The 14,924-nt window shown below is 45.6% G+C and overlaps 1 protein-coding gene across 9 annotated transcripts in view; it reads right to left on the bottom strand.

Annotated features, from left to right (window-relative positions):
* The window catches only part of PTPN13 (protein tyrosine phosphatase non-receptor type 13), a 981,974-nt gene that overhangs the window by 143,783 nt on the left and 823,267 nt on the right, over nt 1-14,924 (bottom strand). The window lies entirely within an intron of this gene.

The following is a 14,924-nucleotide window of genomic DNA, read 5'->3' as shown; positions in this document are numbered from 1 at the left end:
GCTGAGCGCGCTCGTAGTGAAGCAAAGAGAGGCCTGGGTTCGGCTTATGCCACCTGATCCCCATTGCTAGTGTGCTGTGTGAGCTCTCGTGTTGCAGCTGAGAGTCCTGGAGCTCCTCTCTGCCCCTGCAGAATGGATCACACGCCCTGGCTCAGCGCACAGGAAGTGCAGTAAATAGTGAGAGGTTCATTGTTGCAGACTGTAGGGAGAGTGACATTATTTTACCTCACTGCTCCCGATCGCCACATGTGGAGGGTGAGTTACATTGAGAGGGGGCACTTCATGGTGGAGAAGCAAGCCTGGTGAACCCTGCAGGACGGATAGCATCCTATAGCGGCCACCCTCCCCCGCCAGCCTCATCATACTTGCCCCTGATTGCTTTGGTGGAAGGTGTGGAGGAAGCATCCCCAGTTGACTTATACCATCTGTGCCAGGTGAACTGTGAGTACCTGCTGTGTTGTCCCCTGGGGTGGCACCACTCTGGGAGTCTGTAGATAACACGGTCCCTTTAGCAATGGGGAAAGTAGACAAAGCACAGACCAAGCTCCCATTTGAACAACGTAAAACCAGAACCCGGGATGCGGGTGATTCCCAACCCCACCAAGAACAGTGCGACATGGTGGAAGAAACGCCTGCAGACCTCCGCCAAATTCTAGCCACTTTTCAATCAAGTCTTAGTTCAATAGATGGGAAAATTGACTCGCTGGTCTATCGTATGGACCGTATGTCCAAACGCCTTGATAAAGACACTGAACGTCTTGACATGGCAGAGATGTGAGTGACAGAGGTAGAGGAGGTGCATATGGAGAGCGATGTAGCACAAAAGCAGATGAGAAAGGCCCTAGCCCAGCTACAGGACAAGGCAGAGGATTCAGAAGCTAGGTCTAGGAGAAGCAATACAAATTACTGGCCTTCCTGAGTCAACAGCTACAGGAAACATGGAATTGTTCAACGAAACACGCAAGATGATGGACGGAATGTTGCACAATGGCAAAACATTCACCCCGTCACAGATCTGGGTTTAATCCATCGTTATTTTGCTCACCAAGCCACCCCAGTTCAGACATGGCCATATGGAATTGTTCATCAAAACTTTCTTAGTGACGCTCCAGGGCTGTGAGAACTCCTCTTCGTCAGATTAGTGCCAAACTTCTAAACTATAGAGATGCTGCCCTAAAAGGAGCCAGATAACTAGGGAACTTGCAGTACAAGGGCTCTACTATCTCGTTGTTCCCTGATTTCACTCCTAAGTTGCAGGAGGAGTGGAGGTAGTTTGCCTCATTGAAGCGTGCGATGCGCGTGCAACACTTGGACTATGCTATGCTCTACCCTGCACCTCTAAGAGTGACATTGAATGGTGTTTCAAAGATCTTCCTGGATCCTAAATCCCTGCAGAAGGCACAAAAGGACTATTCTACAACGCAACAGTGCACGATTGAAGCAGAGCTGCAATCAGCGCTATGGGCGAAAACGACTAGTACTGAGCCTAATGCTTTATTTCCAGAAGGATGTATACAGTGAGGGGGGCGGGGGGGGGGGGGGGGGGGTCGGGTGGGGATGGCTGCTGCGTTTCACAGATTTACAGGACATGCTGCTCCTTGACAGTCATACTGAACAGCCAGTTGCTGCGATCTTGATTGGTCATGCATGAGTGAGAACTCCTACGATGCCCGGCTGTCCGGGCTGGTTCATTATAATTGCACCCCTTCTTGAATATATAATATTGATGAGGGTATGTGTATGTGGGGGGGTGATCAACTAGTGGATTCTACTTCTCTATTCGTTGCATATGAATGATAAAATTTAGAGGTGCCCTTCGACTCTAACCATACAGTGATCAACTGTTGACCGGCAGTGCGAGGATGCTGGGGACCTTGAGCCTTGAGACTGAGCATGGTATTAGTGTAAGTGTTCAATATGTTCCGGTTGTGTAGTCGGGAATTGGCTTTGGGCACCCGGGCTGCTTCTCTACGTCTGAGCTTTCCGGATGAGTGGTGCAAAATGTCACATAGTTATTTCAATGGCTGATATCCAAACTTGGCAATAGCTAAGTCAGTATTGGTGGAGAGGCAACATCCGCCCCTGTGTGTGCACCACCTGATGGCACTGTGCCGTATATATTTAGTATTTTTGGGTGGGGGGGGGTGATCTGTTTGCGTCAAGTTGGGGATGACTCAACATGGGAGGGGGGGGGTGTTTATTGCTGTCTGTTTGCCGAACCACAGAATGTGAATGGATCCAAGGGTACCTTTCAGTCACACTAACCAGTTGATTGGGTTTGACAATATAGGGATAGTCAGTCGCTGCTAGATAATGCTTTTCAAGTGGAGATCTCTGAAGCGATTGAAGATTTCTTTGGAAACAATGTGGGGTTGGTTACTTATTTCACCACTGTTTGGGAAACTTTTAAAGTTTATATTAGAGGTATAGCTATATTCAAACACTCCGGGGTGCTGAGCACCATTAGGGGCAGGCTAGAACACTTGGAAAAACGTCTTTCTAAGCTAGAGATGGGATTGCGCCGAGAAGGGGCAGCCAAAGGGGACGAATCGAAAAATTGAAAAAGACGCTGGAGGAGTATCACGAGGTGGCCGATAGCGAAGTTAAACATATGAGGAAATATGCAGGTGCTAGAAGCAAATGTGAGGGATATCGTCTGGGAGCCACACTTGCAGCGTTGCTATAACATTAAAGAGAATCCTTACTGATCACAACGGTTAAGTCTGATGAAAGTGAGTTGCTGGAAGACCCAGAAAGCATAGCAAACAGATTTCAACAGTACTATACGTCACTGTATTGCTCCTGTTCACATGCCGATGATAGTACGATTCAGGACTATTTAGAACATATAAAACTACTCTGGCTCACGAATGAGCATCATGAGTACCTGACGAGACCGCTAGAGGCCTCAGAAATACACTAGGCCTTATGGCACATGCGATCTGAGAGTGCCCCAGGGCAACATGGCTTAACGGTGGCCTTCTACAAAGAATTCAAAGACCTTTTAGTTCCCCACCTGGTAACGTTGTTCGAAGAGATCTGTGAGTCTGAGGAGATGCCTCCATCAATGAGAGAGGCCTTTATAGTTACTATACTTAAGCCCGGCAAGTCCCCTGAAGAGTGCACCTCATTCCGGCCGCTGTCACTACTAAAGATCTGTCCCCGGTGCTCAGGGAAGTTGTTCGATTTGGGGAGCTCTCTGGATTAAAAATCAAATGGACTAAGTCCATAATTTTCCGTTGACCAAATCCACCACTCCTATACAGGTGAATTTCCCCTCCCCTCTAACTTGTTCTACAGACCCAGTCAGATACTTAGGGATACAGATTCATACGAACCCAGACATAGTTTCCAGGTAGAATTATGGAAGGGCAGTTACTAAGCTTGAGGAAGATGTCGACCGCTGGATACAATGGCCCATTTCTCTACTTGGGCGGATATCGCTGATGAAAATGGTGATCCTCCCGAGGTTCCAGTTTCTGAATATTCCCATGGTCTTCCCGGCGCACTTTTTTAAAACCATTACCTCTCTATTGATGAAGCTGGCTTGGGCGGGAAAGCAGCAGCGAGTACAGTGGAAGATGCTTACTCCACCTTAGAGCCTGGGTGGGCTGGGAGCCCCGGACATGGATCTGTATTATAGAGTAGCACAAAGTTCTCATGCGCTCCATTGGATACACCAAAATTTGGATCCTCCACATTTAAACATTGATACAGTGGCTGTTGCCCCAGCTGATCTCCCTACTTGCTTGTTTGGCTCCCCCGATAGGCCTACGGGAATTCTCGATTCCATTAATTCCATTGTCCATGTGTGGCACGATCTGGTGAAGGGACAGGCGGGTAACATACTGTACTCCCAACTTGCCCCTCTGGATTGGTGTGCTTGGCTCCCTATGAGTGGGGATCGGGCATCACTCAAAGCATTAAAAACCATAAACATGACTAAAGCTGGTGACCTCTTTCTGGAAGGGAGAGCACGCATCTGGGCTGACGTTGAGGCTGAAAGTCATGAAGTCACGCCATTACTGCAATTCTAGTACCATAGGGCGAGACACGCCATGCGAAAGATTCTAGGAGACGAAATGGCGGAGACACCGGAGTAAGCTCCTCTCACACTTATATTAAAATCGGAATCTCCCTGCAGATTAGCATCCAATATTTATGGTTTAATGCAAAACTATTACAAGAATTTTTATACAAAATCAAGGCCGGAGTGGCAGAATGATTTAGACATAATTATAGATGATGATAGCTGGAGATATTGTTGTGAAGTGACGCGGCGAGTCTCCTTAAATGGCTGCCACCGGCTAATTCATTTCAAATACCTACAAAGAGTTTACTATACGCCTGAGCACCTCTTTTGGTATGGGTTATGTGAGACAGCTGAGTGTGAACGGTGCAGAGTGAGCCCTGCAGATTTTCTACATGTGGCCTAGTTATGCCCACTGGTAGCCAAATACTGGGAACAGGTATTCCAGACGCTGAGTGACATCACTGAGGTGGCTTTATCCCCGATCCCTTAATTGCCCTGTTGGGTTATACCAAGAACATGAAGAAGGAAATCAGAAGATTGGTTGAAATGGGTAGAATAGCAATGCACTGGGCACGGGCCTCCCACCTACCATGCAGGAGTGGGCACGAGATATGTTATATTGCAACCCACAGACGGAATTGTATAGTGAGCCCCCCCCCCACCAGAGTCGCCCCAAAAACTGTGGGGGATTGTATCAAACTTATTTAGCGGGTTAAGCTCTACCGGCCTTTGATCCGGTTCCCAACACGGTAAACAAATTCACAGTGATTGTGCATACTGGCTGCTAACACGTTACTGGTACTTGGGGTCAAATTGAGTAACCACCCTGACATCTCTTTTTACAACATATGTAATGTATAGTCGTATCTGCTGTGTATCTTTGTAGACGCTACTGTGGTTCTTATATGCTTATATTTGGTTTCACTTTTTTTGTTGGTTCTTTCCGACGTACATGCTTCTAGTATGAATATTATGCTATGTATTTTGCCTGTTGCTCAGCTACATGGAGCGAGAAATGTCTTTATCAAAATGTAAATATCAATAAATACAACAATAAAAAAATAAAAGAGAGGGGAAAGAAAAAAAAATGCTGATAAGGCCTGCATTTCACAAATCCTCATGGCTGAATTCATTGCCATAAGAAGAGCCATTTTCAGAGTCAGATAACTCACACTACAAATATGTAACATCCTGAATATGAAGCCATCAACTGCAACAGAATAAAATACCACTGAGCCATAATACACAGCACTGGAGGCCACATATTCACAATTACCTTCAGAAATTGAGAAACAACAGGAATTAAAAAAATGAAAGCATCCTCATGCTTTGTTAAGAAAATGAAACGAACTGCTATACACCCTCAGCCAAGCTTTGCAACTGATCCCTAGCAATTTAAAAAATAGAACAATTCAGCAAAACAGAAAACAAAGCTCCTAAAGGACAATGGTACGCCTGAAAACGCCAGCGACAGAATCTCTGCATTCTGCTGGAATTCAAACATCTGTGCTTTTTTGATTGACATATACCATAGTAGTCACAAATCCCTCTGATAGTTCATGGTTCAGTTAATAAATCTCAAAATGTCAGAAAACAAGCATGCTTCTGAAATTATCCATGTAATAGATTGCACTCTTCCTAAGACAGAAGAGACTTAAATAATGATAGTTTCAAAGATTTCACAGGCCGCAAAAAAAGTTCTTTTATAACACTCTTCCGGGCTAATCCGGATCAAACAAAATAATTTTGTGGGAAACTCCCTGAATTTGTTGAGACCTATATGCAGATTGGACAACACCGAAGAGCTGTATTCATAAGACAGAATGTTAGAACGCCACCATTCATCATTCTCTAGTACAATACTTGGCCACTAACATCCTGAAGATTCTGAACCACTTCAGTACCCACATCACCTTCTGACTCTTAAAAATTGGATAGCTCTCAGAGAAATGAACACCTTTATAACCAATTACAGATGAACTCTCTTCAGTATTTCTACAAATTGCCTGCAAAACATCTAGACATTGTCCTTCTGTGAGCGTTAAAAAGAAATCTGTGGGCGTGGCTTCGGAGCCTTCGGAAATGGCCGCGGTTCTTGGGAGCTTCGCCGAGACGTGAGGGCTTCGATCGGCTCCAGGACGTATTTTTCCGGTCCGGACCCGAATTTTCTCCTCTTCGGACGTCGGAACCAGGGCTGCTTCTAATGCAGCGAAAAATTGCGCTCATGGTGAGCCCAGCGACTTTATTTTCTTCAATTTGTTGCTCCCCCTCAGAGTAACGTCGCGGCCGCCATTTTGTTTTTCGGCGCTCCCGCTGACCATCGCTCGTACTGCGTGCAATGAGTATTTCTCTCAGGAAAACACTCCTCTTGTAATGACATTTCCCTTCAGTATTGAGTACCTCTGACCTTTTTTCAATACGTCTCTCACATTATTTCTTTATTTTGCTCTCTGCTCACGGACTTTTTCATTTCTGAAGTGCTTGTCTCATAATTTACGAACGTACTCACAATTTTCTTGAAGGGCGGATATTTGTACGGCTTGCCATGGCAACGTCTCGAAACAATCGTGGTGGGTCACTTCAACCTAAACAAACTGTTGTAGAGGACTTTAATCCTTTCAATGTTTTACAGGAACCCGGGGATGATACTATCAATGACTCTAATCCACCTAAAAGCTCTACATCCTCTTATGGTTCCGGCTCAAATTCAAAGCAAAATGCTAAAGTACCCTCAACGTGGACAACCGCTTCTGGCAAACGAGTCAAAGTTAATCCCCCTTCTCCCACTAACTCGTCTTCCTCAATTTCTATGGAACTAATTCTTGATGAAATTCGTGCTCTTAAGCCACACATGTAAGAGACTAATGCTCGCTTACAAAACTTGGAATCTTCGTGGTCGCTCACTGAGCAGAGAGTGGGAGATTTGGAAAGTCGTGTAGACTTAGTTCAAGGACTTACTAATCAAATCCCTCTCATGTCCAAAGAGATATCTCATCTTAAGCAACAGATTGAGCAATTAGAAAACCGTAATAGATGCAATAATCTCCGCATTTACGGTTTGGTTGAAGGTTTGGAAGGGCCAAATCCGATATCCTTTTTTCAGACTTTCTTACCAACTCTTCTAGGTCTCCCTGATGGTCCACCTCTGAATATTCAACGTGCCCATCGTCTTGGACCGATTTCTCATTCAGCGTCATCTTCCGCAAAACCTAGAGGTGTTATACTATATTTTCTGGAGTACACAGATCTACTCAAAGTTCTTCATGCAGCTAAACAACGTGGAAAAATAACATAGAACGGTTCTAACCTCTTTTATGCTCAAGACTACACCAAAGTAACTGCGGATCATCGGAAAAGATTTTTGGAGATGAGACCTGCTCTACGCAGTTTGAATGCTCTATATGGCCTGTTCCAGCCTTGTCTTTTCAGAGTGACTTATAATAACAAGACGACCACTTATGAAGATCCGGCATTACTTCAACAATTTTTGGACAGTTGCAATGGAGAATCCATGGAAGTTCCTCGGCCGTAATGACTTATTGTTTCTTCTTTAAGGATTCAGTTGTGTTTCATGTTTGACCTTCTTCCTTCGTTTGTATTGTGTGGCAATTTTGTACCGTTTTTTATTGACGTTTCTTGTTACCCATTGTTTTATTTGTCTTTGGTGTGTTTTATTACCTAATCCTTTATTTTTCCCTCATTTCTTTCTTAGGTAGCAGTTTTGTGGTCCCTCATCTCCTTGTACCTCATATGTCTCTCCTGGGAGTTGTTATTTTCCTCGCCATCTCGTTCTGGAGTCTCCTGTTCAGCGTTCCGTTTCCCTTATGTGGCTCCACCACCCCTGTTCTCTCCATTTTCTTGTGGTATGTCTTTTGTTGCATTATCTCTTCATCGAATATTGCTCTTATTTTGTTCTTTTCTACTGTGTTCTATCCTATCCATGTTTCTATCTCTCCCCTTTCTCTTATTTTTCTTCTTTTTTCCTTTTTTCTTTCTTTCTCTTTTATCTTCTTTACATTTCTCCTTCACCGTATTCTGTTCTCCCGTTTCTCTCTGTTGTACCCTATTATTTTTTCTTTTCCTAGTAGGTTTTGTGCTTACAATTTCTTATCCTTATTCTTGTACTCCATTATCTCTCTATCTAGTTTTACTTTCCTTTTAATATCTTCTTTCTTTTCTTCGCACATATTCTTTCTTCTCAATTCCTGCTTTATTTTCTTCCAACTCTTTTTTGCTTCTCGATATTGTATTTCTCCATATTTTTCCTTCTTCTTCTTCATTTATACCAAGTGTTTCATTTATAGTGTTTCACTTGCACCTTTGTTTAGTTCTCATTTGAATCTTTCATCATTACAGTTGTTAATTACATTTTACTCTATTAGATGCCAGTAAATATAATCTCTTGGAATGTTAAGGTTTTGGGCTCCCCTATTAAACGACAACGAGTTTCATCACATCTTGCTCATTTAAAAGGAGATATAGTGTTATTACAAGAAATTCATATATAAGAAGCTGAAATCTCCAAATTACGTCGTAACTGGGTTGGTCATGTTTTTGCTTCTCCGGGCTCGGGGAAACGTAATGGTGTTGCGATTCTCTGTCATAAAGGTCTGAACATTCAACTTGTTCATCAAGATAATGACTCGGATGGCAGATGGGTTGTTGTATCTTTATTGGTTGATACGGTTCCCTTGACTATTTTCAATGTGTATGCCCCTACTGTTTAAGATAAATTGTTCTGGCCTCATATTCTTTCCTCATCGATGCAATATAATGATGATTATTTTATTTTAGGTGGGGATTGCAATATGATAATGGACCCCTTTTTAGACAGATAATCATCTGCCCGTTTTTCACCCTCATCCATTCACACTCAATTTACTTCTACTATATCCCAGAGATCCCTTGTTGACTCTTGGAGGCTTTGTCACCCCTCCCTTCAAGAATACACATATATCTCTCCAGTTCACTCTTCCCAATCCCGGATAGACTACTGGTTTATTTCTAAAGCCTTATCCCAGCATATTCTTCACTCTGACATAGGTTCTATTTTAATTCCTGATCATGTCCCAGTTGCCTTACTTCTCGATTTACTTCCTCCGACTAAAGGTTCTAGGAGATGGAGATTTAATAACTCTCTCCTTCTAGACAAGAACTTTACTCCAGCATTCCTTGATTTTGCTTCTCTATTTTTTTATAGAAAATAACTCCCCTCAGGTTTCCCCTCAATTGGTATGGGATACTTTTAAAGCTGCTTCTAGGGATTTCATTATTTCCTTTGTTATCAAAAAACGGAGCTTAGCTGCCCAAACCATATCAACTCTTACTACACAAATTAAGCAGTTGGAGCACTCTTACTTTTCATTCATGAATCAATCCGTTTTGAAGGACCTCATTAGGGCAAAATTATCATTCAATAAGCTATCCACTGATTCTGCGAATTTATTTTTACTTAAATCCAGTGCCAAATTATATTTGCCCAGAATAATGCTGGTAATATCCTTGCCAATTACCTCAAAGTAAAAAAAAAACTTACGAAAATTGAATCTATTGTGACTTCTACTAACCATGTTGTTCATAAGGACGAGGACATTTTGTCTGAATTTACCACATTCTACCAAAATTTATATACTCCAGAATCATCCCCCTCGTCTTCTGGCATTGATCATTACTTATCCTCCATTCCCTCACCCTCATTACCTGATGTAGATGTTTCTTCTTTAGAAAAGGATATTTTCCCTAAAGACATCTTGGATGCCATTCATGTTCTTAAAAAAGGCAAAGCCCCTGGACCTGACGGTTTTTCAATAGAGTTTTATTCCCATTTTTCTAATTTTTTAGTCCCCAAACTTCATCAGTTGTTTTCGTTTTTTATAACTTCCGGTAAATCAGAGGGCTCCTTTCAAGAAGCTTTGATTTGTTTATTGCCGAAAGAGAATAAAGATCATACTCTCTGCAAGAATTACAGACCTATTTCCTTGATCAATTTAGAATATAAAATCTTTGCAAAAATACTTGCCCTTCGTCTGGATGAAATTCTCCCCCTATTGATTGGTAAGGAGCAATGTGGCTTTATTAAGGGTCACCATCTTTCTGATAACACTCGTCTCTTTTTTAATGTCCTTAGTAAATCCCATACCTTCAATCGATCTTTAGCTGCAGTGGCATTAGACGCTGAAAAAGCTTTTGATAGGGTCAATTGGGTTTTCATTTTTTCAACCCTCCTTTTGTTTGGTTTTGGCCCAAAGTTTCGTTCTTATATCTCATTGCTGTACTCCTTTCCTAGTTCCTTTATTTTTGCCTTTGGTCTTGTCTCTTCTTCTTTTCCTCTTTTTCGAGGTGTACGTCAAGGTTGTCCTCTATCTCCTCTTCTTTTTATTCTTGCTTTAGAACCTTTTCTATCTAAAATCCGAATGAATACTAACATCTCTGGTTTCCCATATGGTCGAAATCAACGCAAACTCTTGGCCTACGCGGATGATATTCTTTTGTTTATTTCTAAACCCCAATCCTCTATTCCTGCCTCCCTTTCAGAAGTCACAAATTTTGCTCAGGTATCAGGATATAAAATTAATGTAGATAAATGCGAAATCTTCCCTCTTAACAAATTTTGTTTCCACGCTGATTCTGTATCTTCCTCTATTCATTGGAGCCCTACTAAAATTAAATACTTAGGTTTCTGGTTCACTCCCTTGATTAAAGATACTATAACACTTAATTTAAAAAAATTACAATTAACTCTTACGGATTCCACTGCTAGATGGAATCCTTTATTCCTGTCCTGGTGGGCCCGTTTAGATTCTATTAAAATGATGTTAGTTCCTATAATTTTATTCTTTCTTTCTAATCTCCCTGTGAATCTTCCTAAATCCTGTTTTAAAAATATTTATTCCATCTTATCTCGTTTTTTATGGCAAAATAAGAAGGCCAGGATGTCCTTTTCCAGACTTAAGTGTCTGTGATCCGGTCCCTGTATCACCCCCGCCCGGACTGTGCCCCCCTGAAGCCTTACCGCTGTTGGGAACCCCACGCTCACGCACTTTCAGACAAACCCCTCGGGTCCGTAACATTGCCAGAGCGAAAACCATGACCTACAGTGCCCCGCCCCTCTCTCTATTCCAGGAGCCAATCACCGACCCTCAGGCACCGGAAGTACGTCACCGTGACCCCGGAAGTCCCACCCCGGAGGCAGCGACAGCACAAGTGAAAAGCGAAAGCCACATTGAGGACGAGGTCGGAGCATTGTGGCAGGATACTCAGACTGGTGTTGGAGAGCGAGAAGAAGAGCAAGCCGAAGAAGACGAGTGGTCGGAGGACTGGTGGAGCCCTTGAGGAGGTGGCTGAAGAGCGGCCGTGGCTCACTGGAGAGCTACGGCGGACCGCGTGAGTAGCGTAAACCTCCCCGTGAGCACGCTAGGTGCTCCGTGTATATACTGTATAGATCTCTTACCTTTAGGCACTTATCGCACGTTAACAACACTGTGAATATCGTAAAGCACTCTCACCTTGAAACGCCCACCTTCCCGTCACCCTCACCCTGACACCCTTTCTCTTATCTACTTCCTTAACTTTCGGTACGTTCTTCTTCCCCATATCTCCCTCCCTCACTAGTCGTTCCTTTTCATCCCACGCACGTCCCGGTGTCGGTGACAGCATACGTCTTGAGTCCCTGTTCGGACTAACGGTCCCTTCTTTCTCTTGTTGCCCTCCGAGGTACCTCCCCAGCAACGGAGATGGAGCCCAGCCCTGGACCCTTCAAGCGGAGGATAGCCGACCCGGAAGAACCACCCGACCCTGCTGGATTATCTTTTTCATCCTTTCTGTTGACTCTTGTAACAATAAAACCCCACTATAGCCCACTACATTCGGCCTCCTTGCCTGATTTTCCGGCCCGCGACACCCCCACGACCACATCTGGTGTCAGAAGTGGGATCCGCTGGAAGCATGGAGGCCGTCATGAAAAGAATGGCCGACTCCCAAGAACAACTGGGGAAACTAATGGAGCAATTCCTGAAAACCGCCGAGGATGACAGAGGACAGCTCCATGACGTCTTGAAGGGTGAAGGAACCGCGCATGACCAAGCCATGGGCAAATTGACTGACGTCTTAGGACAACCACGAGCCATGGCCTCTCTCCCATCCGTGGTTTTGCAGAAGTATGTCCCGGGGGAAGACCCGGACTACTTCTTTACTAACTTTGAGAGGTTGGCTCAAGCAGCGAACTGGCCTGTGGATCGGTGGGGCCAATATCTGGGACCCCTTCTCACCGGAGACCTGCAGGCGGCCTATCAACAAGCCAACATCCAAGGCAACAACCCCTATGCCGACATAAAGAAATGCATCCTAGAGCGTCTGGGGGTGGACGACGACACTTACAGAATGAAGCTGAGACAAGCCAAGGAAGGGCCGCAAGAAAATCCGCGTGCTCTATCCTTCCGCATCAAGGACCTCGCCAACCGGTGGCTTAGACCGGAAACCTCCACAAAAGACGAGATTCTAGAGAAAATCTATCTTGAACAATTCTTGAACTCCTTACATCCCGCCACTCAGAGGTGGGTCCGTCAACATACCAGACTTAATCTGGAGACCGCCGTAGAAATAGCTTGTGCTTATGGCCGTGCTCAAGAGCTGCAACGCGGTAAGGAGGAAAACCCGCACCGACCGCATAACCCCACAGCCAACCGTCCACCCCGACCATTGCTCTCCCGAAGACCAGAACCTCCTCCTCTCTTCCAGTCTCCAGTCCTGTATCGTCCCCCCAATCCCGGACCCCAGTGCTACCAATGTGGGAACTTTGGGCACATAGCCCGCATGTGCCCTCAGAAGGAGGTACCCATGGAAATCGGACTAGTTCGGAACTACGTTTGCAACACGCCAAGGGACACTCCCCCTCCGTTTCATTGCCCCGTGTCCATTGACGGACAGGAAGTACTGGCCCTCGCGGACACTGGGTGCCGACAAAGCGTCCTTCGCCCTCAAGACTTGGCTCTCCCCCAGGGTTCGCCAACCGGAGTAGTGGCCATCCAGTGTGTACATGGCGACACCAAACGCTACCCCACCACTCAAGTCTGGGTACAACACCCCAGGGATCCGGGAACCCACCTCACGGTCGGTCTGGTGCCGGCATTGCCCGAACAAGCCATTCTGGGTAGCGATTATCCCGGACTCCCTACTCTTCTCCAGGACACTACAGACTCCCTGGCCCAATGGTGGAAAGAAGCCCCTTACCCTCAGGGTCCGTCCTCCCCTTCTAAAGAACCTAAACCTCACAAATCCAAGAGCCAGAAAAGACAGGAGAAGAATCACCCCACCTTCGCCTATCCCGTGAATGTGGACGACCCACCCTGGCAATCCGACCAAGAGTTCCGAGCAGCCCAACAGGAGGACCCGCTCCTACAAGAAGCATGGGGAAGGGCCTTAGAACAGGAGGACCCCACACAAGTAGGTCCTTATTTCTTTAAGAAACGGGGGTTGTTATACCGAAAGGGAGGCCCCTTACAAACCGCCCAACTGTTGATTCCCGGTCCCTTCCAAGATAAGGTCCTCTTTCTAGCCCACAGTCACCTGCTAGGGGGTCATTTTGGGGACGAAAAGACGAGTCAGACCGTCCTTGACAAATTCTACTGGCCGAGGGTCCATCAGCGCATCAAAACCTACTGTCGCGAATGCGTTGTCTGCCAAAAACATAGCCGATACCGACCCCCTAAGGTACCTCTACAACCTCTACCCCTCATTGATATCCCATTCAGTCGGGCGGGGATGGACATAATAGGGCCCCTATTACCCTCCCGAACAGGTTGCCGTTACGCCCTTGTCATAGTAGACTATGCCACCCGCTTCCCTGAAGCCTTTCCATTACGCCAGCCCACAGCTCAGAACATAGCCAAGGCTCTAATCACACTATTCTCCCGAGTAGGGTTTCCCCGGGAAATCCTCACGGATCAGGGCACCCCATTCGTCTCCTCCCTGCTCAAACAAGTCTGCTCTATGTTAGGAATAAAACAAATCCGGACTTCGGCATACCATCCACAGACGGATGGACTGGTCGAGCGTTATAACGCCACATTGAAACAGACACTGAAAAAACTGTTAGGTCTAGAGGCCAAACGGTGGGAGGAAATCCTACCACTGGCTCTATTTGCCATATGATGTAAGCCCCAGAGCAGTACGGGCTACTCCCCTTATGAGTTGCTGTATGGGAGACCCCCGGCACCTTACTGGATATGGCCCAGGAAGCCTGGGAAGCCGAGCCTGACCGCACCCGCCCTTTGCCAGAGTACATCAACAACCTAAAGACCCATCTAGCGGAGATAAGGGAGATAGTGAAGCAAAATATGGAGAAGGCCCAAAACACACAGAAAAGGCAATATGACAAGGGTACCAAAGCCAGGGTTTTCGCCGTAGGCGACCTAGTCCTCTTGATGATGCCCTCGTCCGACCAAAAACTCCTGGGCCAGTGGCAAGGGCCCTATGCCATCCAATGACAGGTAACCCCAGTTACTTATGAGATAGAACTCTACCCCACAAGAGGCACGTCCCAGATCTATCATATAAATCACTTAAAGAAATGGGAGGGGCCCCGCCCTGTCCTGATGAGGAGCAGACCCCCTTCTTCCTTTCCCTTCGACCCCTCCCTAGACCCTGCTTTGACTCAGGTACAAATCCGGGCGCTCCAAGCAGCCCTGACCCCTGTAATGAAGGTCTTTTCCTCCTGTCCGGGACGTACTACCGTCACCGAACACTCGATTGAAACAGAACCCGGGAAAGTGGTTAGGCTGCGTCCGTATCGAGTCCCTGAGGCTCGCAGAGCAGTTATAAAGAGGGAGACCGAGGACATGTTAAAGATGGGGATCATAGAGCCCTCGGTCAGTGAATGGAACTCCCCCATAGT

The sequence above is a fragment of the Lissotriton vulgaris genome, chromosome 3_1 (assembly GCF_964263255.1).
Source record: "Lissotriton vulgaris chromosome 3_1, aLisVul1.2, whole genome shotgun sequence".
NCBI lineage: Eukaryota > Metazoa > Chordata > Amphibia > Caudata > Salamandridae > Lissotriton > Lissotriton vulgaris.
The sequence above is the reverse complement of the archived record's forward strand: the minus strand, read 5'-3'. Positions and strand labels throughout refer to the sequence as shown.